The following is a 25570-nucleotide window of genomic DNA, read 5'->3' as shown; positions in this document are numbered from 1 at the left end:
GTTCTATAATCGGCGCACGAGCGATGGGACACAGCATCTCCGAGGGAGCGATTAAGTGGGGATTTTCCCGTGCGACCATTTCACGAGTCTACCGTGAATATCAGGTATCCGGTAAAGCATCAAATCTCCGACATCGCTGCGGCTGGAAAAAGAGCCTGCAAGGACGGGACCAACGACGACTGCAGAGAAACGTTCACCGTAGCAGAAGTGCAACGCTTCGGCAAACTGCCGCAGATTTCAATGTTGGGTCATCAAAAAGTGTCAGCGTGCTGACCATTCAACATCATCGATGTGGGATTAAGTGCCACTCGTTTACCCTTCATGACTGCGCAGCACAAAACTTTACGCCTCGCCTGGGCCCGTCAACACCGACATTGGATAGTTGACTGGAAACATGTTGCCTGATCGGATGAGTCTCGTTTCTAATTGTATCGAGCGGATGGACGTGTATGGGTATAGAGAAGGCCGCATGAATCCATGGACCCTGCATGTCAGCTGGGGACTGTACAAGCTGGTGGAGGCTCTGTAACGGTGTAGGGACCTCTGACACGCCTAGGTTCGACTCTGACAGGTGACACATACGTAAGCAACATGTTTGATCACTTGTATCCATTCATGTTGATTGTGCATTCTGACGGACTTGGGCAATTCCAGCAGGACAATCCGACACTCCACACGTCCAGAATTGCTACAGGGTGGCTCCAGGAACTCTCTCCTGAGTTTAAACACTTCCGCGGCTACCAAACTCCCCAGATACAGTTCCGCACTGTCGCCTGATAAACAAATTAATAGCCTACGGAATATCAGACCAGCTGTGTAGCTGGATTGAAGAGCTTTTAGCAAACAGAACACAGCATGTTGTTCTCAATGGAGAGACGTCTACAGATGTTAAAGTAACCTCTGGCGTGCTACAGGGGAGTGTTATGAGACCATTGCTTTTCACAATATATAAAGAAATGAGCTAGTAGATAGTGTCGGAAGTTCCATGCGGATTTTCGCGGATGATGCTGTAATATACAGCATTAGAAAATTGCAGCGAAATGCAGGAAGATCTGCAGTGGATAGGCACTTGGTGCAGGGAGTGGCAACCGACTCTTAACATAGACAAATGTAATGTATTGCGAATACATAGAAAGAAGGATCCTTTATTGTATGATTATATGATAACGGAACAAACACTGGTAGCAGTTACTTCTGTAAAATATCTGGGAGTATGCGTACGGAACGATTTGAAGTGGAATGATCATATAAAATTAATCGTTGGTAAAGCGGGTACCAGGTTGAGATTCATTGGAAGAGTCCTTAGAAAATGTAGTCCATCAACAAAGGAGGTGGCTTACAAAACACTCGTTCGACCTATACTTGGGTATTTCTCATCAGTGTGGGATCCGTACCAGGTCGGTTTGACAGAGGAGACAGAGAAGATCCAAAGAAGAGCGACGCGTTTCGTCACAGGGTTATTTGGTAAGCGTGATAGCGTTACGGAGATGTTTAGCAAACTCGAGTGGCAGACTCTGCAAGAGAGGCACTCTGCATCGCGGTGTAGCTTGCTGCCCAGGTTTCGAGAGGGTGCGTTTCTGGATGAGGTATCTAATATATTGCTTCCGCCTACTTATACCTCCCGAGGAGATCACGAATGTAAAATTAGAGAGATTCGAGCGCGGACGGAGGCTTTCCGGCAGTCGTTCTTCCCGCGAACTATACGCGACTGGAACAGGGAAGGGAAGTAATGACAGTGGCACGTAAAATGCCCTCCGCCACACACCGTTGGGTGGCTTGCGGAGTATAAATGTAGATGTAGATATGAACAGCATTGAGCATATCTGGGATGCCTCGCAACGTGCTGTTCAGAAGAACTCTCCACCACCTCGTACTAGTACGGATTTATGGACAGCCTGCGGGATCCATGATGTCAATTCCGTCCAGCACTACTTCAGACATTGGTCGTGTCCCTGGCACGTGTTTGGGCACTTCAGCGTGCTCGCGGGGACCTTCTACTGTATTAGGCAGGTGTATCAGTTTCTCTGGCTCTTCAGTGTATGTTGTTGTTGTTGTTGTGGTCTTCAGTCCTGAGACTGGTTTGATGCAGCTCTCCATGCTACTCTATCCTGTGCAAGCTTTTTCATCTCCCAGTACCTACTGCAACCTACATCCTTCTGAATCTGCTTAGTGTATTCATCTCTTGGTCTCCCTCTACGATTTTTACCCTCCACGCTGCCCTCCAATACTAAATTGGTGATCCCTTGATGCCTCAGAACATGTCCTACCAACCGATCCCTTCTTCTGGTCAAGTTGTGCCACAAACTTCTCTTCTCCCCAATCCTATTCAATACTTCCTCATTAGTTATGTGATCTACCCATCTAATCTTCAGCATTCTTCTGTAGCACCACATTTCGAAAGCTTCTGTTCCCTTCTTGTCCAAACTATTTATCGTCCATGTTTCACTTCCATACATGGCTACACTCCATACGAATACTTTCAGAAATGACTTCCTGACACTTAAATCAATACTGGATGTTAACAAATTTCTCTTCTTCCTTGCCATTGCCAGCCTACATGTTATATCCTCTCTACTTCGACCATCATCAGTTATTTTGCTCCCCAGATAGCAAAACTCCTTTACTACTTCAAGTGGTTCAAATGGTTCTGAGCACTATGGGACTCAACTGCTGTGGTCATAAGTCCCCTAGAACTTAGAACTACTTAAACCTAACTAACCTAAGGACAGCACACAACACCCAGCCATCACGAGGCAGAGAAAATCCCTGACCCCGCCGGGAATCGAACCCGGGAACCCGGGCGTGGGAAGCGAGAACGCTACCGCACGACCATGACATGCGGGCTCTACTTTAAGTGCCTCATTTCCTAATCTAATTCCCTCAGCATCACCCGACTTAATTAGACTACATTCCATTATCCTTGTTTTGCTTTTGTTGATGTTCATCTTATATCCTCCTTTCAAGACACTGTCCATTCCGTTCAACTGCTCTTCCAAGTCCCTTGCTGTCTCTGACAGAATTACAATGTCATCGGCGAACCTCAAAGTTTTTATTTCTTCTCCATGAATTTTAATACCTACTCCGAATTTTTCTTTTGTTTCCTTTACTGCTTGCTCAATATACAGATTGAATAACATCGGGGAGAGGCTACAACCCTGTCTTACTCCCTTCCCAACCACTGCTTCCCTTTCATGTCCCTCGACTCTTATAACTGCCATCTGGTTTCTGTACAAATTGTAAATAGCTTTTCGCTCCCTGTATTTTACCCCTGCCACCTTTAGAATTTGAAAGAGAGTATTCCAGTCAACATTGTCAAAAGCTTTCTCTAAGTCTACAAATGCTAGAAACGTAGGTTTGCCTTTCCTTAATCTTTCTTCTAAGATAAGTCGTAAGGTCAGTATTGCCTCACGTGTTCCAGTGTTTCTACGGAATCCAAACTGATCTTCCCCGAGGTTGTCTTCTACTAGTTTTTCCATTCGTCTGTAAAGAATTCGTGTTAGTATTTTGCAGCTGTGACTTGTTAAGCTGATAGTTCGGTAATTTTCACATCTGTCAACACCTGCTTTCTTTGGGATTGGAATTATATATACACTCTAATTCCGTAATAAAAGGAAGTTAGATTTTTTTTCTACCGTTACGCTGTTGTTCGCCTTTAATGAGGGGTTTAACAAAGGCATATTTCAGTCCAATGAATACGCGCGACCTGCCATGAGCGTAAGAGCCGCGGCGCTGTGTGGGTGGAGTGCCGTGTGCGCGTGGTGTGGTTCGGCTGCTCGCCGTGCTGTGGCGCTGCGGCCGCTCGTCGCCCAGCTGTCCCACCTAGCCTCCTCTCCCTTCCGCCGCTTGCCCAGCCTTCCCTTTCCCTGCCGGACAGAGACGGTGGACCACCCGCGCTGCGGTTGTCTGGCCCTGGGAAAGTACGTGTGCACGCCGCGATCCGAGTCCTCTCTCCCTGTCAACGCATCTGCCCCTCTACGGGCTGCACGCTTCCGTCTCGTTGTTGCGTCAAATTGCACATAATATACAGCCTTTCTGAAACTATTCTTTCAAGTTAATACAGGAGGTAGAAAATGCCAAAACGAACACAGGGCGTTTCAACAACAGCGTGCATAAACAGCACATAAACGAGATATGGAGGTAAACTTGTCTACCGCCTTGTCTAGCATTGTTTATAACTAACATGCGTACAAGTTTACATGTACTGTGCTGTTTAGTTATATGCACATTCTTTATTTCCTGCCTTATTATACCCGGGCCGCTGAAACATGTCACTTCAAGGTCACTCCCCAAGCGCAGTAGTTCTTTAAAATTTATAAGCACGCTTTTTCGGGATACTTTGTGTCTAGTTTCAAGTGTCTGCCAGTTACATTCTTTTAATATCTCTGCGACAATCTCTCATATTTCGCATGACGTTGTTGAATTAAAATATGAAAACTTACTGATTTATCTTTCCCCAACATTTCCAATGATTCTAAGCTCAAATGTGGCTGAACTTTTTTAGAAGTCCCTAAAAGTGTTTCTTTCAATTTAAATTTAAGTTTACCTGACAAACAAGTGAGGAGCGGGAGGCGCCGCGTCTACTGAACCAATAACAGCACCGAATAAAAGCCGGTGCCGGCGTCGACGCTACCGGCTTCCGTGTAAATATTGTGTAGTGTTGGCAGAAGCGCCAACACTGTTTTGCTAGAGGAGGCCGAAATGCACGCGTTTAATTACACGCTGACTGGCGTGTGGTCTGGAAAATGACAAGGAATTATAGTAGCCAAAAATAGTACATAGCTTCTGGAATACTTAACTTTAATTCATAATTGTAGAACATCGCTCATGATGATACAGAAGTATAATAGCAATAATAAATGGTAATGGCGCCTTGCTAGGTCGTAGCAAATGACGTAGTTGAAGGCTATGCTAACTATCGTCTCGGCAAATGAGAGCGTATGTGTCAGTGATCCCCTTCTGGCAAAGTCGGCTGTACAACTGGGGCGAGTGCCAGTACGTCTCTCTAGACCTGCCGTGTGGTGGCGCTCGGTCTGCTATCACTGACAGTGGCGACACGCGGGTCCGGCCTATACTAATGGACCGCGGCCGATTTAAAGGCTACCACCTAGCAAGTGTGGTGTCTGGCGGTGACACCACACATTGTACCTTAGAGCGCGAACGCCTGCTGTTGTTTTGTGTTACCGCCTCGACTACAGTTTTTGTTTGTTAAACCATTTCTCCAAAACGTGTCGTTCAGCAAGCGACAATCCGTTGCGCCGTGGAGTGCCATTAAATAGTCAGGCTTTGGAATTACTACGGAGGACGTGTGAGTTTTACGAGCAAGGAAAAGAATTTGTTTCTCTTCATGGGCATGCGTCGATTCCTGCCGATAGAGTTTTAGAGCGTACCTCGAAAACTCTAGGACTCAGTGAAAGAACAGTTATAAGGAAAGGGGTGCTACTTCAAGACTTACAAGACAGTGAAATAGCCGGCCGGAGTGGCCAAACGGTTCTAGGCGCTACAGTCTGGAACCGCGCGACCGCTACGGTCGCAGGTTGGAATCCTGCCTCGGGCATGAATGTGTGTGATGTCCTTAGGTTAGTTAGGTTTAAGTAATTCTAAGTTCTAGGGCTCTGATGACCACAGCAGTTAAGTCCTATAGTGCTCAGAGCCATTTGAACCATTTTGAACAGTGAAATAAACAGTGTGGAAGAAAGCCCCTGTGGAAGAAACAGTGTGTTTTTAAGTACTCCGAGCAAGAAAAAGAAGCAGCCTTGTCCTATTACACATATTGATTCTTTCCAATCCGATGCAATTCGTCGGCACATATACGGATACTATAAAAGGAAAGAATGCCCCACAATAGCGAAGTTGCTAATTTCTTTAAAAGAAAGTGAACTTTTCTCAGGGGGGAAAAACGTCACTTAAGATGATATTAAAAAGTATGGGCTTCCATTTAAAAAGTTAGATGGACGAAAACTGTTACTAGAAATAGCTCATGTCGTTGCAACTCGTACCATTTTCTTACACAAAATTGTAGGAAAGGACATACACTCAGTCATATGGTTAGACGAAACCTGGGTCAACGCTGGAGAATCAGTTGAGAAATGTTGAACACATGATACTCCGAATAGCAGCGGTCATGAGCCAACAGGAAGACGATCACGATTAATTGTGGCCCATGCAGGAGCTTCAAACGGCTTTGTGCCTGAAGGAATTCTAGTCGTTCGATCAAAAAAAAAAAAAAAAAAAAAAAAAAAAACGGTGACTATCATGAGGATATGGACCATCCAGGGTTTATACAGTGGTCTAAAAACTTATTGCTCCAATTTAGTGTCCGACCGTTTTTGTCATGGACAATGCACCGTACTGTTCCGTGATTTTAGATAAAGCTCCCACGACTAGTGACCATAAAGAAACTATGGTGCAGTGGTTGCAGGAGAGAGACATTACTGCGGACATGAGCATGACAAAACTGCTGTTATCCTCGCTCGTGAAACAAAATAAGTCTGTGACGCCTAAATACGTCGTAGATTAAATTGCAAGCGAACAGGGTCACTTGGTAATTAGGCTTCCGCCTTATCACTGTCATTTTAATCCAATTCAATTGGTTTGGAGTGAAGTCAAGGCGTACGTTAGAAGTAACAACAAGACTTCTACTATAACAGAAGTGGAAAGACTGCTACGTGGCCGGCCGAAGTGGCCGTGCGGTTAAAGGCGCTGCAGTTTGGAACCGCAAGACCGCTACGGTCGCAGGTTCGAATCCTGCCTCGGGCATGGATGTTTGTGATGTTCTTGGGTTAGTTAGGTTTAACTAGTTCTAAGTTCTAGGGGACTAATGACCTCAGCAGTTGAGTCCCATAGTGCTCAGAGCCATTTGAACTGATACGTGAAGGTCTTGCTACGGTATACGCTGCCTCATGGAGGAAAAAAGTAGACCATGTAGCTAACTGATAAGAGAAGCATAGACTACAGATGGCATTATAAATGAAAACGAACAGTTAATGATTTCTCTTGATGATGATGATGATGATGATGACGACGACGAAGACAACGGTTTTGGAGCCGATGATAGTGAAGGAGAACCGGATGGAATTGTGTCATTGACATCGTAAATTGGTGAGTGAAAATGTATACAGAATTAATTCTTTGTCTCTCTGCAATCGGGTAGGCTATGTATGTTTTGCTTTATTTCTTTCTATGAGTGTGGATAGCGTGTTATTTGGTATGCTTAGATTTTCATTATTATACGACGTTTTACATGCAGCTATTACAGTAACAATTTGGACGACCTTTCATAGATATCGTCATTAACTTCAGGTGCTTTTATTTCCCGCTTGGTCTCCGTCGTCGTTCTCTCCATTGTTAAAAAAATACTTTGTTGCACTTACGTATAAACGTTGATTGTAGCTAACATTTACAAAACGTACTTGGGAGTTGTGGGCGTGTGCGGTGGCAGCTATTGCAACCTCGCAATCGCAGTGTAGCCAACCACACGGGAGCTGTCAAGTGCCATGTTTCACCGGCCCGGATATACTAGAAAATCATGACGCAGGTTTTGTTTACCTTCCTTGTCCATAAGGTGGCTCTGTTGTATTTACATTGTACCATGACGAACGTGCTATGAATCAACGACAGACCCATTCCTTACTCAGTGCTATTCAGAGGCGTACAGCAGTACCGGTACAGTTTCGAAGAACTCACTGTCGTACACATTGTACATCGGAAAGTACGTTGCGATGATCCCGCAGCCGAAGGGCTGCACAGGGAACGATTTCCTAACAGTTCTACGTCGAATGTTTATTTCTTTCGATCCACAAATGCGGGAGACTGGTTCGTCGGAAAGAAGAAGCGAGGGACCTGGCACCATGAGGAGCACTCACACAACTGATTCTGAAAACGACGTGCTGGAACGTGTTGCAGAGGAACCCACCACAAGTACTCGTCGTATTCCACGTGGAAAAGGCGCCGCACATGCTAGGGTGTGGAGAACAACAATTGTACCCATATTACCCACAAGGAGTACACGCAATGCTTGTTGACTGACTTTGCATCGAGGTTCGCATTGTTTCAGTGGTTTCCTCCAAATCGTTATGTTTACTGACGAGACATTTGATTGTGATAGTATTTCTAAAAGCAGAAATACCCACGTGTGGGGTGAGGAAAACACTCACGCTGTAATAGAGTTACACTATCAATTATATTTTGCTATGCATATCTCGGCCGGCATCGTAGGCGACAATGTCATTGGGACAAATCTTCTACTTAGCCTTCTGAATGGCCACTTGTACTTTTACTGTAGAATCACATGTGCAACGTTTGAACATCAGTACCAAGCATTAAAACAAGGTTTACATTTACGTCGTAAATTCAGTGTGGAAGCAAATGCGTCCGTTTGTAACAGGTGTACTTGATATCTGTCTATTAGAGCGACATCTACCACTAATGGGAAACAATAGTTTGAGTAAACCGTACGTTTTTTTTTTTTTTTGCATAGAGTCCAAAATTAAAATTGGGATTTTCGTTTGAAAATACGAAGTTGGCCTCGCCCACGCAGGATGGGTGGTTAGGAGGTGACCACTTGTAGCACAAACAGATGTCCACATTACTAATATTAACTTCTCACCTGAAACATTTTTTTTTTTTTCGTACGATGCTTTGTTATCGAGAGAGTTAGTAGTCGCGCGGTTCCGCATGCCCGGAAAGTCACAGTACCAGAAGCTCTGTTTTTACATACTAAGATGCAGCGCCCTCAAGAACAGTCACATCATTGACAAGTGATGTGACTGCTATTTCATCGAAGCAGGAGTATATGACACAAAATTCAGATCAAATGTAACACCCATTTCACAGTAACCTAGCCTTCTTCAGAAGCGTAAAATAAACTAATTAGGTTACTCTAGCTGAAACCTGGGTAAAGACCAGTAACATTTCGCAACTGAGGCGGATTTTTGGCATATTAATTTATCACAGTTGTTGACAGGGCTGCAACATGTTAAAAATTCTTAAATTTAGCCCTGCCAAGATACGAACAAATAAAAGCGATAGGGACTGTTTCTACTTACAGGAAAAAGATTAAGGTTCTATTTAAATCGAATAAAGCCATTTCCAACATTTATATCTTGATATTTAAAACTTCTGACTCACGAATGTGCAACACTATTGACAACTGTTTCTGTCTTCATGTTACAAACGCGGCGCTTTTGCTAAAGATTTTAATTTTTTTTTTTAATATAGGGAATAAAAACAGCCATCACTTGCGAAAGGTAGTAGACAAAAGCTAAAAAGCTTCTAAGGTTTTTACCTGCCCAGGTATCCAAGGCTGCTGCTACCAAATACATGGATGTTTCATTTAAAATTTTAAAGAGAGTTAATAATACTTCTGAAGAAGGCCCATTTATATGAGTTGAAATTTTGATGATTGAAGCTTGACTTCCGAAACGCGTCAATCTTAGTGTTTTACACTATAAACAAGTGGTTGAGCCGATATATTTTTTAACATTGACATTCACAACCACTTACTCTCATACAGTATGGATAAAATCAAAGAAACAGTTGTCAATAGTGCTACACATTCGTGAGTCACAAGTTTCAAATACCTGGATATTAATGTTGGGAATGGCTTTGTTCGGTTTAAATAGAAACTTAATCTTTTGAATGTCCGTTTTATTTGTCCGGTTCTTGGCATGGCTAAATTTCTGATAAGTTCTTTTATTCCTTCATATACAGTGAAGCACCTGGAGGTGCAAATTTAAGTGCGAAACAGATCGTGTTCTCCAGTAGAGAATTCTAACAGTCGCAGCGATCTTTCTTTTTATCCAAATCATGGCACATTTCGGATGTGGTTGACCTACATATAAAGTAGTGTGTAAGCATACGGTTTCCATCGGTCCCTGATGATGCAGCGGGTGCAACGTATATCCGTATTTCGTAGCTGGATGGCGTTCGGTCGGCCTCCACTGCTCGCACAATGTGTCGGTCTTAATGTAGCTCTTTACTTTGCGGACGTCCACATCTTGGGCTACAGGTGTGGAATGTTCCACAGACCACTTCTGAAAGCAGTACCACACCACCCATACATTGCGCCCGACATGTGCAGCGAGCGGTCCATAGATAAGTCCTTTCAAATTCCCGCAGGCCCACAATAAGACCCCGTTCAGCCGTTGGTAGGTGTTGGAGTATGTACTGTTAGGAGGGGTGTGGTCGTACCCTAGAGCGAAGTTTACAAACACTGTTCACCTCTTAACTCAGTTCGGTTACTGCCTGCAGAGTCAAAACACAGGGCGCAACATACAGGCTTAGTACTTAAATTTATTCATTCTATTGATTCTAATTTATTATGTTCTTTTTCGTGTTTCATCAATTAACTTCCTAGCAGATTGAAGCTGTGTGTCGGGCTGCGGCTCGAACCCAGTACTTTGCCATACATGGTGCTCTACAAACTGAGCTATCTGGTCACGCTACAGTATGCACATATACACTAAAGCGCCGAAGAAACTGATGTAGGCATGCATATTCAAACACAGAAATATGTAAACATGTAGAATAGGACGCTGCGGTCGGCAACGCCTATATAAGACAAGTGTCTGGTGCGATTGTTAGATCGGTTACCGCAGCTACAATGGCAGGTTATCAAAATTTAATTGGAAGTTCCTGGCAGATTAAAACTTTGTGCCGGATCGAGACTCGAACTCGGGACCTTTGTCTTTCGCGGGCAAGTGCTCTGCCAACTGAGCTACCCAAACACGACTCGCGCCCCGTCCTCACAGCTTTACTTCTGCCAGTACCTCGTCTCCTACCTTCCAAACTTTACAGAAGCTCGAGTCTCGGTCCGGCACACAGTTTTAATCTGCCAGGAAGTTTCATATCAGCGCACACTCCGCTGCAGAGTGAAAATCTCATTCTGGAAGATTTAATTGCGTTTGAACGGGGTGGTACAGTCGGCGCGAGAGCGATGGGACGCAGCACCTCCGAGGTAGCGATTAAGTGGGGACGTTCCCGTACGACCACTTCACGAATGTACCTTGGATATCAGGAATACGGTAAAACATCAAGTTTCCGACATCGCTGCGGCCGGAAAAAGATCCTGCAAGAACGGGACCAACGACGACTGAAGACAATCGTTCAACGCTACAGAAGCGCAATCCTTCCGCATATTGCTGCAGATTTCAGTACTGGACCATTAATAAGTGTCAGCGTGCGAAGCACCCGGTTAGGCTGAACGCCTCAGACACACTGTCCATTGAGTGCAGCTAAGTGGAGGTTTCCTGCTGTTTCGGGGTGACATTACATGGGGCCGACGTACGCCGTTGGTGCTCATGGAAGGCGCCGTAAACGCTGTACGATACGTGAATGCCATCCCCCGACCGACAGAGCATCCATATCGGCAGCATATTTGCGAGGCATTCGTCTTCATGGACGACAATTCGCGCCTCCATCGTGCACGTCTTGTGAATGACTTCCTTCAGGATAACGAAATTGCTCGACTAGAGTGGCCAGCATGTTCTCCAGACATCAACCCTACCGAACATGCCTGGGATAGACTGAAAAGCGCTGTTTATGGACGACGTGACCCACCAATTACTCTGAGGGATCTACGCCGAATCGCCGTTGAGGATTGGGACAATCTGGACCAACAGTGCCTTTATAAACTTGTGGATGGTACGCCACGACGAATACAGGCATGCATCAGTGCGAGAGGTCGTGCTACTGGGTATTAGAGGCACATGTGTGTACAGAAATCTGGACCACCATCTCTGAAGGTCTCGCTGTATGGTGCTACAACATGCAATGTCTAGTTTTCGTGAGCAATAAAAAGAGCAGAAATGATGTTTATGTTGAGCTCTGTTCCAATTTTCTGTACAGGTTCAGGAACTCTCGGAACTCAAAGTGATGCAATTTTTTTATGTATATACAGGGTGGTCCACTGATCGTGGCCGGACAAATATCTAACGAAATAAGCGTCAAACGAAAAAGCTAGAAAGAACGAAACTTGTCTAGCTTGAAGGGGGAAACGAGATGGCGCTATGGTTGGCCCGCTACATGGCGCTGCCATAGGTCAAAAGGATATCAATTGCTTATTCTTTTTTATAGAAACCCCAATTTTTATTACATATTCTTGTAGTACGTAAAGAAATATGAATGTTTTAGTTGGACCACTTTTTTCGCTTTGAGATAGATGGCGCTGTAATACTCACGAACATATATATGTCACAATTTTAGACTTACAGTTGGTAACAGGTAGGTTTTTTAAATTAAAATACAGAACGTAGGTACGTTTGAACATTTTATTTCGATTGTTCCAATGTGATACGCGTACCTTTGTGAACTTATCATTTCTAAGAACGCATGCTGTTACCGCGTGATTACCTGTAAACATTACATTAATGCAATAAAAGCTCAAAATGATGTCCGTCAACCTTAATGCATTTGACAATACGTGTCACGTTATTCCCCTCAACAGCGAGTAGCTCGCCTTCCGTAATGTTCGCACATGCATTGACAATGCGCTGACGCATGTTGTCAGGCGTTGTAGGTGGATCACGATAGCAAATATCCTTCAACTTTCCCCACAGAAAGAAATCTGGGGACGTCATATCTGGTCAACATGCGGGCCACGGTATGGTGCTTCGACGAGCAAATCCACCTGTCATGAAATATGCTACTCAATACCGCTTCAACCGCACGCGAGGTATGTGTCGTACATCCATCATGTTGGAAGTACATCGCCCCTCTGTCATGCAGTGAAACATCTTGTAGTCACATCGGTAGAAACTTCCTGGCAGATTAATTTGCAAACGCCGGTAGAACTTTACGTACGAAATCAGCACCATTTAGATTGCCATCGATAAAATGGGGGCCAGTTATCCTTCCTCCCATAATGCCGCACCATACATTAACCCGCCGAGGTCGCTGATGTTCCACTTGTCGCAGCCGTCGTGGGTTTTCCGTTGCCCAATAGTGCGTATTACGCTGGTTTACGTTACCGCTGTTGGTGAATGACGCTTCGTCGCTAAATAGAACGCGTGCAATAAATCTGTCATCGTCCCGTAATTTCTCTTGTGCCCAGTGGCAGATATGTACACGATGTTCAAAGTCGTCGTCATGAATTCCTGGTGCATTGATGTGGCATTCTCAACACCGACGTTTTTGAGATTCCCGATTCTCGCGCAATTTGTCTGCTACTGACGTGCGGATTAACGGCGACAGCAGCTAAAACACCTACTTGGGCACCATCATTTGTTGCAGGTCGTGGTTGACGTTTCACATGTGGCTGAGCACTTCCTGTTTCCTTAAATAACGTAACTACCCGGTGAACGGTCCGGACACTTGGATGATGTCGTCCAGGATACCGAGCAGCATACACAGCACACGCCCGTTGGGCATTTTGATCACAATAGCCGTACATGAACACGATATCGACCTTTTCCGCAATTGGTAAACGGTCCATTTCAACACGGGTAATGTATCACGTAGCAAATACCGTCCGAACTGGCGGAAGGTTACGTGATACCACGCACTTATACGTTTGTGACTATTACAGCGCCATCTATCGCAAAGCGAAAAAGTGGTCCAACTAAAACATTCATATTTCTTAACGTACGACACGAATATGTAATATAAAATGGGGGTTCCTACTTAAAAAAAAAAAAAAAATAAAACGCAGTTGATATCCGTTTGACCTATGGCAGCGCCATCTAGCGGGCCAACCATAGCCCCATCTGGTTTCCCCCTTCAAGCTAGACGAGTTTCGTTCTTTGTAGTTCTCGGTTTACTACTTATTTCGTGAGATATTTGGCCAGGTCACTATCAATGGGCTACCATATATATATATATATATAAATTTGGCCGTTAAAGACCGTGAAAACAGTTATTTCTTGCGCTTCTGGGAAGTCTTCTTTCTCTCAGTCCACACTTCTTTCATTCTTGCGCTGAAGGAGGCTTTTCTCTCTTCAGACCATTTAGTTCCACAAGTCTTCTTAATTTTCACACCGAAACCCGTGAATGAATTCGTTTTTTTCTAAAAAGGTTGTTTCCTGATCTATGTCCATTTCTTTTAGATCTCTTTCTGTGTTGATAAACCATAAATTTTTATTTTTTAGATTTGCGATGTACGAAAATATTTGTTTTGTAAGCCTATTCGGGTTCATCCTCATGATGTGAGCATAAAAGGAGCATCTTCTTTTTCTAATTTAGTCTGTAATTTTGCTGCACTTTGTATACACTTCTTTGTTGCTTTTTAGTCTGTATACAGGCTTGCCTTGATCATCTGTTATTTTCCTGTGTCCAAGAATTGTCCTCACAATTCTTCTTTCACGATTTTCTATCTGTTCTGCGTATGTAAAATTTGCCAGTGTTTCTGATGCATATAGTATCTGCGGTCTAATGACAGTCTGGTAGTGTCTGAGTTTAATGTTTTTGGATGTACATTCGGCTGTAGACGAATAATTGAAATTCTTTGCAGAAAACAAAAATTTCGACATTTTTTGAAGGGGGCCGTAGGTCAAACGACTCCTTGGCCATTGTCAGACAGTGGACCTCAGGCAGAGGCGGGCGGAGAGATGCTGCATGACGCAGCTCCATTGCTCCAGTAGCACCTGCGGCCGGCCAGGTCGCTTTGTCGCTCAGCCCCTGGTGGGCCCCCCTCGCGGCCGCCCTGGTTGGCCTCCTTCGCCCCTCCCCCCTCTACCTGCGCCCCCCTCCCCCACTGGCAGGTGCGAGAGGAAGACAGGCGACAGTTTACGGCGCTCGCCGGCACACAAGGACACGCCGTTTGCACTGTGCAGTCTGGCCTGTATACACCGAGGACTGTCTGGCGCCCGCACCTGGGTTCCGTCCATCAGGCACGTGGCTCCTCTCTGTTTACATCTGCATCCGCGCTCCGCAAGGCACCTTATGTAGGTGGTGGAGGGTACTTCGTGCGCCACTGACACGAGAGGGAGATTACGTTCCTACGGAAAACGACTCTGATATCTTTGGTTCATAGCAGCCGCCACAGCTGAGATATTGATTTATTTGTCAGGTTGCGTGGGTTCATGCGCGCCAAAACTACTGATTAGAAAATTTATAAACAAAGACTTAAGTAGCAAGAATTTCGATTGTGCAGCGACGTACACGCTGATCTGAAACAGCCTGGCAACTTTAAACTGTGTACCAGACAAAGACTCGAACTTGTGACCTTTGTCTTTTGCGGGAAGTGCTCCATCGACTGAGCTAGTTAAGCAAGACGCACGATCCGCGCTCACGGCTTTATTTCCGCCAATATCTAGTCCCGTACTTTCCACACTTCCACAGAGATACGGCAGAAGCGAAGCTTTTTAGGTGGGTCGTGATTCGTGCTTGGATATCTCAGTTTGTAGAGTACTATGGATGGCAAAGTCCTGGGTTCGAGTCACAGCCCGGCAGCTTTATTCTGCTGGGAAGTTAATAAATGGAACCCAAAAAAGAACACAATAAATTAGAATCAACAGAATGAATAAATTTAAGTACTTAGGGGAAATAATACAGCCAAACTGCCTATATTCGTGATAGTCAGCGTGATCCCTAGCGTCCAGAAGTGGGTATTCTAGTTTTTATCGCGGTCGGTAGGCGATAGAGGTTTTAGAAACATTTCATTAATTTCATAAATCTGTAGCGTAAGGTGTTTGGCACCGGAAACTAGTAATTATTATTACATAGTGTGACTCCGGTTTATGACTACAGTTACTTCCCTACCTATATCAACCACCGTTAGTGTGGAACTGTTGGATGGTTTAGAAAATTCTACTTCCAACAGAGATACAGGGTGGGGCAAATAAAAGTGCCCAGAGTACGAAGAAACACAGCAAAGGAAACGAAATACACTACTAACCTGACTACAGCAGGTGCTGAAAGTGACCACCATTCAGATCTTGGGACTTCCGGGCCTTGGTGGGCAAGCTGCTGAAGGCCAATCGAAGCTGTACAGCTGGAATTGCTGCAGTCACATCCGAAATCATCTGCTGCAGTACTTGATACACCTTAGAGTTGAGGACTCCACACACAAAGTAACTGCACACTAGCAGATAAGGTGACCTGGGTTGCCAGCTATGGCGGCGACCAGACTGACCTCTGCTAACAATTCCATCAGGCGTGAAGACAGTGTTAATGTGCTGAAAACTTCGGCCGGCTATATAGGCAATTGCTCCATCCTGTTGGAAGTAACTGTAGGTCTTTCCCTAATCCGTCAATGCATACATTCACCTCCAGTCGTATCCACTCGTCCGGGCGACTTTTAGGAGGGCTGCTCGCAAAGCAAGATCCGATCGATTGCGAAATGGAAACCACAATGCGTGGATATGTTGGTGTCGATCATGTCATTTCACTGTTTTCAGTTCTGGGCACACTGTGAGCAGATAAAGATGCATAGAAAATAGCGTCTCCCGCGAATTATGAGCGTCTATGAGAGATTTCGCCTGCTTTCATGCAGCCCACACAACTTAGCTGTCACGCATTTCCTTCTTCATGACTATTCTTGGTCGCACACTGCAGGGGTAATTAGGACGCTCTTACAGTGCTTTTGATGGAAGGTGTTTGATCAACCACTATACAGCCCAGAATTGGCTACCTCTGATTTTCATCTCTGTGCACTTAAATCGCTGGCTACGTAGACAACATTTTGGCACAGTCAGCAAGCAGTAATCAGCGTAGAGAATTCGCTGTAAGCACAGGCAGCTGCCTTCCGTGATGAGGGTATTTGAAATTTGGTACAATGCTACAACAGATGTCTGAGTCGAAGCGGTAACTATGTAGAGACGTAGCTGGAAGGTACAACCAAGTGTTGCAAATAAAACATTGCTGGTTTTCACTGAGGTTTCCATTTCGCCACCGATCGGACCTTTCTTTCCGAACAGCCCTAGTACTTTCCCCACCATGTATAAAAGTGGGCGGTCGTTAAATAAGGTTGACTAAGCACTATCTAGATAAGGGAGAAGAAAATGGAAATAGGTTTTCGTCTAACGAAGGACATTCATGATAAATTAGTCACTCTCAGCAAAAACAAAATTCCAATACCGCAACATTGTCATAGAAGTGCCTTTATGCAGCGGAATGTTTAGCTCTCAACAATAAGAATTCAAGAGGCTGAGAAAGAGAAAAGAGTGGCACTACTGAAAATACTCAGCCCAAGAAAATTTGGGAGGTAATGGATCAGAAGCTGTAATGTATTAATCTACACCCAAATTGTTTAACTATCTGATGCTCTTAGGACAAGGAAAATTTTCTTTTATGAACACTAGCTTCGAATGAAACCGGAAGGACTGAGTAAAAAAAGTGTTTAGCCATTCAATAAAAATCCCAAAACGGAAATCGGTTGGTTCAGGGAAATAAGACACGACTTAGCAGAAACCGACGTTGAGAGAGCAGAAATTCTAGACAAGCCAGTTTTTCGAAATAAGATAAGGAAGTTAGAAGGTTTTCAGGAAAGGGCAGAAGGGACAGAAGAAACAAGGAAAGAACAGTGCTAGACTGAAGAAATACAGGAAAGACCGAAAATTTGGAAGGAAGACAAAATTATGAGAAAGGTACTTTGCGTGGTCCATGATGGCCAAAATCGAAGAAAGAAGACGAAAATACGAAAAGGGGACTATATGAATAAAGTAAAGTCATATCGCATGAATAACTGGAGATCCCTGAATGGCTGGGTCAGCCGCCTAATTGGAAAGGTTTTCCCTATCCTTCATGTTTGCAGGCACCTTTCCTTTGCGACGTTCGAGAGCTGTGTATGGAAGTATATCTGCTAAGTGTAGATGACCGTGATGATCGTATGTGTAGTGTAGTGTCGTGTTGGAGATGATGAGAGTGAAACGTGGTGGTGCCACACAGCCAACTCCTCTCAAATTAGCACCAATGGGCCACCAAACCCAAAGCCCCCATCCAATGGACGGATCACCATTAACAGTGTCACACCTCGTCACTTCACGAGGCACTGTGGAGAGCTTTGCAAATGAATCCAGGCCATTTGGAGGAAAGACTGTCGATCAGGGATCCACCCCACCACCCCTCTTCTCCCCTCGACCTTAAAGGCAAAGGAGGAAACATAAACGGAGCACAGTGTACTTGGATGGGTGACCATCCAAGTACACTATGCTCTGTTTATGTTTCCTCCTTTGCCGTTAGGTAAGTAATAGACTAACGTTAGTTCGTTCTGTTGCACTTTTGATGTCAAACTGGTATGCTAGTTAATTAAATTGATCAAGTAAACCACACCTCCCCCCTGTCTTTCTCTTTAACCTATTGTTATGCTAATAGATTTAGGTTTCCCTTGGGATACCTATTGTTATGACAAGTGATTTATGAACTCTTGGGAATAATCTGTCCTCCTGAGAAACCCCCTACCCCATCATCCTCGTCCCTCACCCGTCTATGGAAAGGGACACTTGTTCAGTTCTTAGCTACTTTTCACCCTCCTGGGAAATCACTCAGTCCTCCCCTCCCCACCTTCACTTCACACCACCCCTCACTCGTCTGGAAATTGCCAAGAAAAAGGACTTTGTCTATGCTGAAGGGGGAAGATCTACAATAGGAAATTCAAATCAATGTCAATGTCAGTTGCTGCATATTCTTTATTTAAACAGTTTGTGAGGGAGAAGGCTACTCCCAGTTTGGAAATAACTCAATTATGGTACCTCCACTCTTATAATATCAACTCAGATCCTTTAGGTGAATACTGATGCAGTTAGATCAAAATCCTTACACCAACACTCCCACAACCCATCAGTTCCCTGGAAATACTGAGGCACTTTTGATTGATCACTTGCTTATTTGGTGATAAATATCTCATCAAATTGATCGACTATGTCTAATACTGAAATCTGTTGGAAATACACTAGTCCTGTATGTGGGATGATTACACAACCGCCATACTCCACCACCACAAGCCATATCCGGAAAAAAATACCTTCCAATCATGTCTCTGCACCGAGCACAGGGCAGACATACCAGGAATTGCAACTGCCCCGGCCGCCTTGCACATTCCCACACGTGTAGGTCAGGAGAGAGGCCCACACGCAGACCAGCAGTTGCATTAATCCCCGAACCGAAGTATCAGGTGACGATAGGTAGCTTTCCACTGCCATAAACATCAGACATGATTTTGAAGCCATTTTGACTATTTTTCGACCGCGACTGTATCGAAAAATATGTAAAGGTTTTGCAGTTAGATCAAAATCCTTACACCATCCATCCCACAATGTTTGTGATCGTGTTCCCAAGTTACTGCTGTGCTAGTGACAATTTGTGGACAGCGACCAAGAGAGCCAGGAAATGGATACACTGCAACACATCGCAACAAGATTGCCAAGCCAGAAGAACAAAGATGAATACAGCATTTACGACAAGACTATGTAACATCAATGTGACCTTATTGTAAAGTTGTCCTGTAATGCCACTTAGCCTGAAGATGATGTATAACCCTCGAAACATGTCGCTAAATAAATAAGAAATACAATAGTTGACAAAGTTTGTGACTGGTAGCGGTAATTTAAAAAAAAAAAGATACCTTTACATCAGACATGACATCCTGCTCTGATTACAGTGCTACATGTTGGTGGTGAGAATGACATATCACAAAAAACATCGCTGATAAAGAACTAAACATTCCACAAAACGCCTAACATGTATACTGCAAATAGGCTCTATAAAATACGCACCCGATAACAGCTCTGGGCAGATGGACGGCGCTGGAAAAATAGCTCCCTTACTGCACTTCACTGGGACCGTTGCGACAATAAGTCTGCTTCCCACGGTGTCCAGAAGCGTTGTGTCCAGCGTACGGAAAACTGGCGAGAGATCCCAGCACGTGAAGTGACATCATTGGTACCACTGCCTGGTGATGACGGCAGAAAAAGTGACGTGGTCCATCCTCCAATGTATGGACAGACGAGAGCAAATCAAGTAACTAAATTTCAAAAACACTTTCCATATACGCTGAAGCGCCAAAGAAACTGGTATAGGCATGCGCATTTAAATATAGAGATATGTAAACAGGCAGAACGGCGCCGCGGTCGGCAACGCCTGTGTAAAACAACAAGTGTCTGGCGCAGGTTACTGGTACCACAATGGCAGGTTGTCAAGATTTTGAACGTGGTGTTGTAGGCGGCGCACGCGCGATGGCACTCAACATCGCCGAGGTAGCGATGAAGTGGGGATTTTCCGGTACGAACATTTCACGAGTGTAATGCGGATATCAGCAATCCAGTAAAACATCAAATCTCCGACATCGCAGCGACCGGAAAAAGATCCTGCAAGAACGGGACCAAAGACGACGGAAGACAATCGTTCAACGTGACAGAAGTGCAACCTTGCCACAAATTGCTGTAGATTTCAATTCTGGGCCATCAACAAGTGTCAGCGTACGACCCATTCAACGGAACATCATCGATATGTCTTTGGCAGCCGGAGGCCCATTCGTGTACCTTTGATGACTGCACGACACAAAGCTTTACGCCTCGCCTGGGCTCGTCAACACAGACGTTGGACTGTTGATGACTGGAAACATGTTGCCTGGTCGGACGAATCTTGCTTCAAATTGAATCGAGCACACGGACGTGTACGAGTATGGAGACAACCTCAGGAATCCCTCGACCCTGCATATCAGCAGGGGTCGGTTCAGGCTGGTGGAGGCTCTGTAATAGTGTGGTGCGTGTCCAGTTAGAGTGCTGTGGGATGCCTGATACGTCTAGGTACGACTCTGACAGGTCCTGTCTGACTGACTACATCCATTCATGTCCATTGTGCATTGGACGGACTTGGGCAATTCCAGCAGGACGATGCAATACCCCACACGTCCAGAATTGCTATAGAGTGGCTCTACGAACACCCTTCTCAGTTTAAACACAGACATGAACATTACTGAACATATCTGGGATGGCTTGCAACGTGCTGTTCAGAAGAGATCTGCATCCTCTGGCACTCTTACGGATTTATGGACAGAGCTGCATGATTTATGTTGTCAGTTCCCTCCTATCACTACTTCAGACATTATTCTAGTCCATGCCAGATCGTGTTGCGGCCCTTATTAGTGTTCGAGGGGGTCCTACACGATATTGGGCAGATGTACCATTTTCTTTGGCTTTTCGGTGTACCAGGTGTATTGTATACACTAACATTTGATGACACAAGCACCGCCCTCCAAGACAACGTTTCCTCCTTATACTAAACATATCTGGTGAAAAAAAAAAGCTTGCGACTGCACACACTCGCTATTGTGTCCGCCGACTGCCACTTAGCCGAGCCCACGCCGGCCGGGCGAGAAAGGCACCTGCGCCAGCCACGCACATTTCCCAGCATCCACTGGCCGGTTGCACCATATTCTGAGACGACAGAGGGACTGTCACCCTGACCGCCAAGCAGCAGATCAACTTACATGGGTGTGAATAATTATCCAATGCAAACACCTGTCATATTGAATCTTCTCATGCGACACACTGTGTAACGTTATTACTTTATTTTTCTATGAAAGCGGTACTGATAGACAATAAAAGCGGGTTAAAAGCTGTGAGCTGTCTGGGGAAGTTAACCTTGCATTATTGAGCAAGTGTTTCACCAGGTATCCAATCTAGCTTACCAAATTCCCAACCAGACTAACATTAATTATAATCTTTTAATAGTCATACGACAACCGGTGATATATATATAAAAGAGAATTTAAATAAAAAGAAATAAATCAATTTATATTTGGAAATTTATTTTAACATTGATCATTGAAATTTCAGAATATTAAACTTGATTCCTAACTAAACTGGTGCCTTATTTAGGACTGTGAAAATGTGAGATTGCAATCTTACGGAACACATCAAATATGGAGCCAAGATTGGGAGACTGCATACAACACTGCATTCATAAAACAACACACAAAGAACGTTGAAACATATGCAAGAGAAAGTTAACCACTACCAACCGATTCAATTTTCACCCAAAGAAGTTACGTTCGTAGCACAATCCTGTCCGTCATGTAATTACCACACACTGGTATACTAAATTCATATTAACTCTTTGTGAAATCTTCGCGAAAAGAATAGCTGAGGGCTACTTTGATGATTACACCACATGCTTCACGTGGTCAACTTGGTTTACACAAAGAGTGTAACTCCACAATAATTTTGATAATTAAAATAAATTAGATCGAAAAGCAATTTACAAAAGAAAAACCTCGAACTGGTTACCATCGTCTTACTATTAACCTGATGGGTCAAACAATTACATAAGCACGTGATAGTGGTCTCACAAAGTACACCCCACGTGGGTTGAACATAAAGAAAAGTTGCTATATTGAAAAATACTGTCAAGACGAGACGTTATAATCTCACGCACATTCGCATTTAATATTGATGAACTTAGAGTTACTGATCAACACGTGGTTCCACTTTACTCACAAAGTAGTGACAAAGCAGCTACCGGAATATATTCTGAACTTCACACGAGAATTACACTGCGCTGCAGTTTAAGATAACATTAGATATTTTAGAGCTAAACCTGAAATAAAGGTGATTAAATTTTCAGTTAGGCTGAACTTAAGAAATCCATTGTCCTACTAACTTAGCAGACACGCGCTTAGCCGGAGATCTTACCACTTTAGACGCTCGCCACGGACGGACTGACGTGGTCCCTTCCTGAGGGTGGCTCACAAATACAAACGGAAGTGGCCAGAGGGGCAGCTTCCTATACCAACATGAAAACGGACGGCCAGGACCATGCCAAGAATGGAAACCTCTCTGCCTTTAGAAAGCGTAGCTACCTGTTCCGACGTTGGTCCTACTGTTCTCTAGCAGACAGGCTTGTCTGCTACCCTCAAGCATGCAACTAGAAACACATTTGCTCATTCATCCTCTCACACAGAAGGGAAGGGGGAAGACAGTATCTTATCATATACAGTATATAAAAGAAAGCAGGTGTAGGTTCTGTATGAGACTGTGTGACATGAATTATATATAAACTGTGTTTTAAAGTGTAGTAATGTGACAGATCGTTCTTGTTTATGTGTAAAAGTAACACGTTACACTACTCAGTCTCCTCCCAGATAGTCAGAAACACCACAGTAAATTTAGAAGCGGAATTTATGCCATAAATGACAACATATTTAAGAAATTAACATGAAAGGAATCCAACAGAGACCTTTCAACATGTCCGCTTCTGCTGACACTCGTCTAGCATACTGGGTAGTTCGCTATTCAGCCATCCTGAGGGCGCCACTGCCGAGTCCTGTCCCTGTGGCTGCCAGCAATACGCGACAATTCTCTGTAACTAACCTGTTACAGCTCCCGGTCGACTGAAGCTTCGTGCGAACTCCTGCCCCTGGCAGTAGCATACTGCAAGACAAGAAAGCAAGACTTCTAACTACAGTTCCACCCCTGACATAGAGGTCCCCAGTTTAAAAAATCCACTGTACGCAATCCGAGACACGGATGTCGTTGTCCATACACCACGAATTTTTCACGCAAAATGATTCCACCCTTTTATACGAGTTTCTTCAACGACAGAATAAACACGCTTTCACAACGCTGCAGTGTCGTTACTCATTGTGAAAATCCTGTACCACAGTATTGCATCAGGTGTATTTCCTCTAAGTATTCTCTCATCAGGTAAAAAAATATCTTTTCTTATCAGGTTAACATATGCTAAACCCTTCATAACAGGACTATAATATTAAACACATTTTCGCCTCATGACGAACTGCTAAGAGCATACTCTGGCTTTGCCACAAAATAGCTCCTTACTTTCGAACTCTTTTATACTAACCAAACGTTTCGCCACATAAAAAGTCTTTTAAGACAGCAGCAAAGAAGAATTGTAAATATGAGATTTATGCTAAGAAGGTTCGTCTCGCTATTTAAATTTCTTTTTTGTTTTTTGATACTACCTGCCTTCCCAGTACTCGCCGCGATGTTAGTATCGATATTGGATTGTAGTCTCTGGTCGCCGCATATCTTTGGCGAGCATACATTAGGAATTACATTAGAAGATCGTCCAGGAATCATGAAAACTGGTGCAATAGGCCGAGTATATCCCGTACATCCGAGCAACGCCAAATGTTTCTATCTGAAGATGTTGCTACACGAAATACGGGGACCAAAAACTTTCACAGATCTCAAGACTGTTGACAGCTACCTAAGCCAGACGTACAGAGAAACACGCCAACGCTTAGGCCTACTGGAAAACGACAACCGCTGGGAATTAACACTACAAGAAGCCCTAGTCACAGCCGCAGTTGAAAAAACGAGATACTTTTTCGCCATAATTCTAACAATATGTAACCCATCGAATCCAAGAGAGCTACGGGACTCCGTTAAAGAGAGTGTGAGTTATGACATACTGTACCAAATCCGACAACTTTATTCTGAACTGACCATCGAATTTAACGAATCTTCAAAGAAACACTCGTTCGCCTAGAAGATAAATGTTTACCAGTAGACAGCGAGACCTTAGTAATGGCTCTGAGCACTATGGGACTCAACTGCTGAGGTCATTAGTCCTCTAGAACTTAGAACTAGTTAAACCTAACGAACCTAAGGACATCACAAACATCCATGCCCGAGGCAGGATTCGAACCTGCGACCGTAGCGGTCTTGCGCTTCCAGACTGCAGCGCCTTTAACCGCACGACCACTTCGGCCGGCGAGACCTTAGTACAACTTGAGAGGCAAGCACTACGAAAAGATGCTATCAGTGTGCTAATCTTCGAAATTATAAAGGAAAAAAGCTACAACATCCACGACCTGCTTCAAAACATTGCTCACAAGAAACCACTCCTCAATGACAATTACAAGAAAATTTTCAATTTTATCATGCACCGGATGGACAACACTGGCAGAATTATTTACTTCGATCGGGAAAATGTTTCCAATAAATCTATTGCTGGCTGAAATACGTGCTATACAACACATCATCCGGCACTGCATCCACACTTACGGAAGGAGGATGGACCGCCCATTCCGAGCTACAACTACCGTTGAATATAGCCGAAGAAGAATTCCTGGTATGTAAAATCTCAAGAGCGTCTGGACGGGGTGAACTTCTATAACGTGTTAAAATTATCTTCCAGGATGAATCCACAGTGGCACACAAAAACTCACTCGCAGCCATGGACGGAACATTACAGGACTTGCGAGGAAACTCTGAGGTGATGGGAGCAGCACTACTCATACTCTCAGAAGATTTTCGACAGACAATTCCAGTTATCCCCAAGTCAACACCAGCAGACAAGAACAATGCATGCTTTAAAAATCACGTCTCCCGCCACCCATACAAATACTGCGACTAACATTAGCTATGAAAGTTTAACTATCGAAAAACGAAATAATAGCACATTTTGTTCAACAGTTTTTACAAATAGGCGAAGGCACATATCTTATTGACCAGACGACCGGCCTCATTACACTCAACAGTGAATTTTTCAACATAGTCACTGACGAAAAATTAACCCGAACATCGTTCATAGCTATACCAATCCCGGCTGCCTATTTGAAAGCGCAATTTTGGCATCCAAAAATAGTAGTGTCGACGATATCAAGTTTAATATTCAAAAGAAAATTCCTGGTGAAGAGAGAAGATACGAATCGATCGACACGTTGGTAAGC

Source organism: Schistocerca serialis, chromosome 12 (assembly GCF_023864345.2).
Source record: "Schistocerca serialis cubense isolate TAMUIC-IGC-003099 chromosome 12, iqSchSeri2.2, whole genome shotgun sequence".
Classification (NCBI taxonomy): domain Eukaryota; kingdom Metazoa; phylum Arthropoda; class Insecta; order Orthoptera; family Acrididae; genus Schistocerca; species Schistocerca serialis.
Note: the sequence above shows the minus strand (reverse complement) of the source record.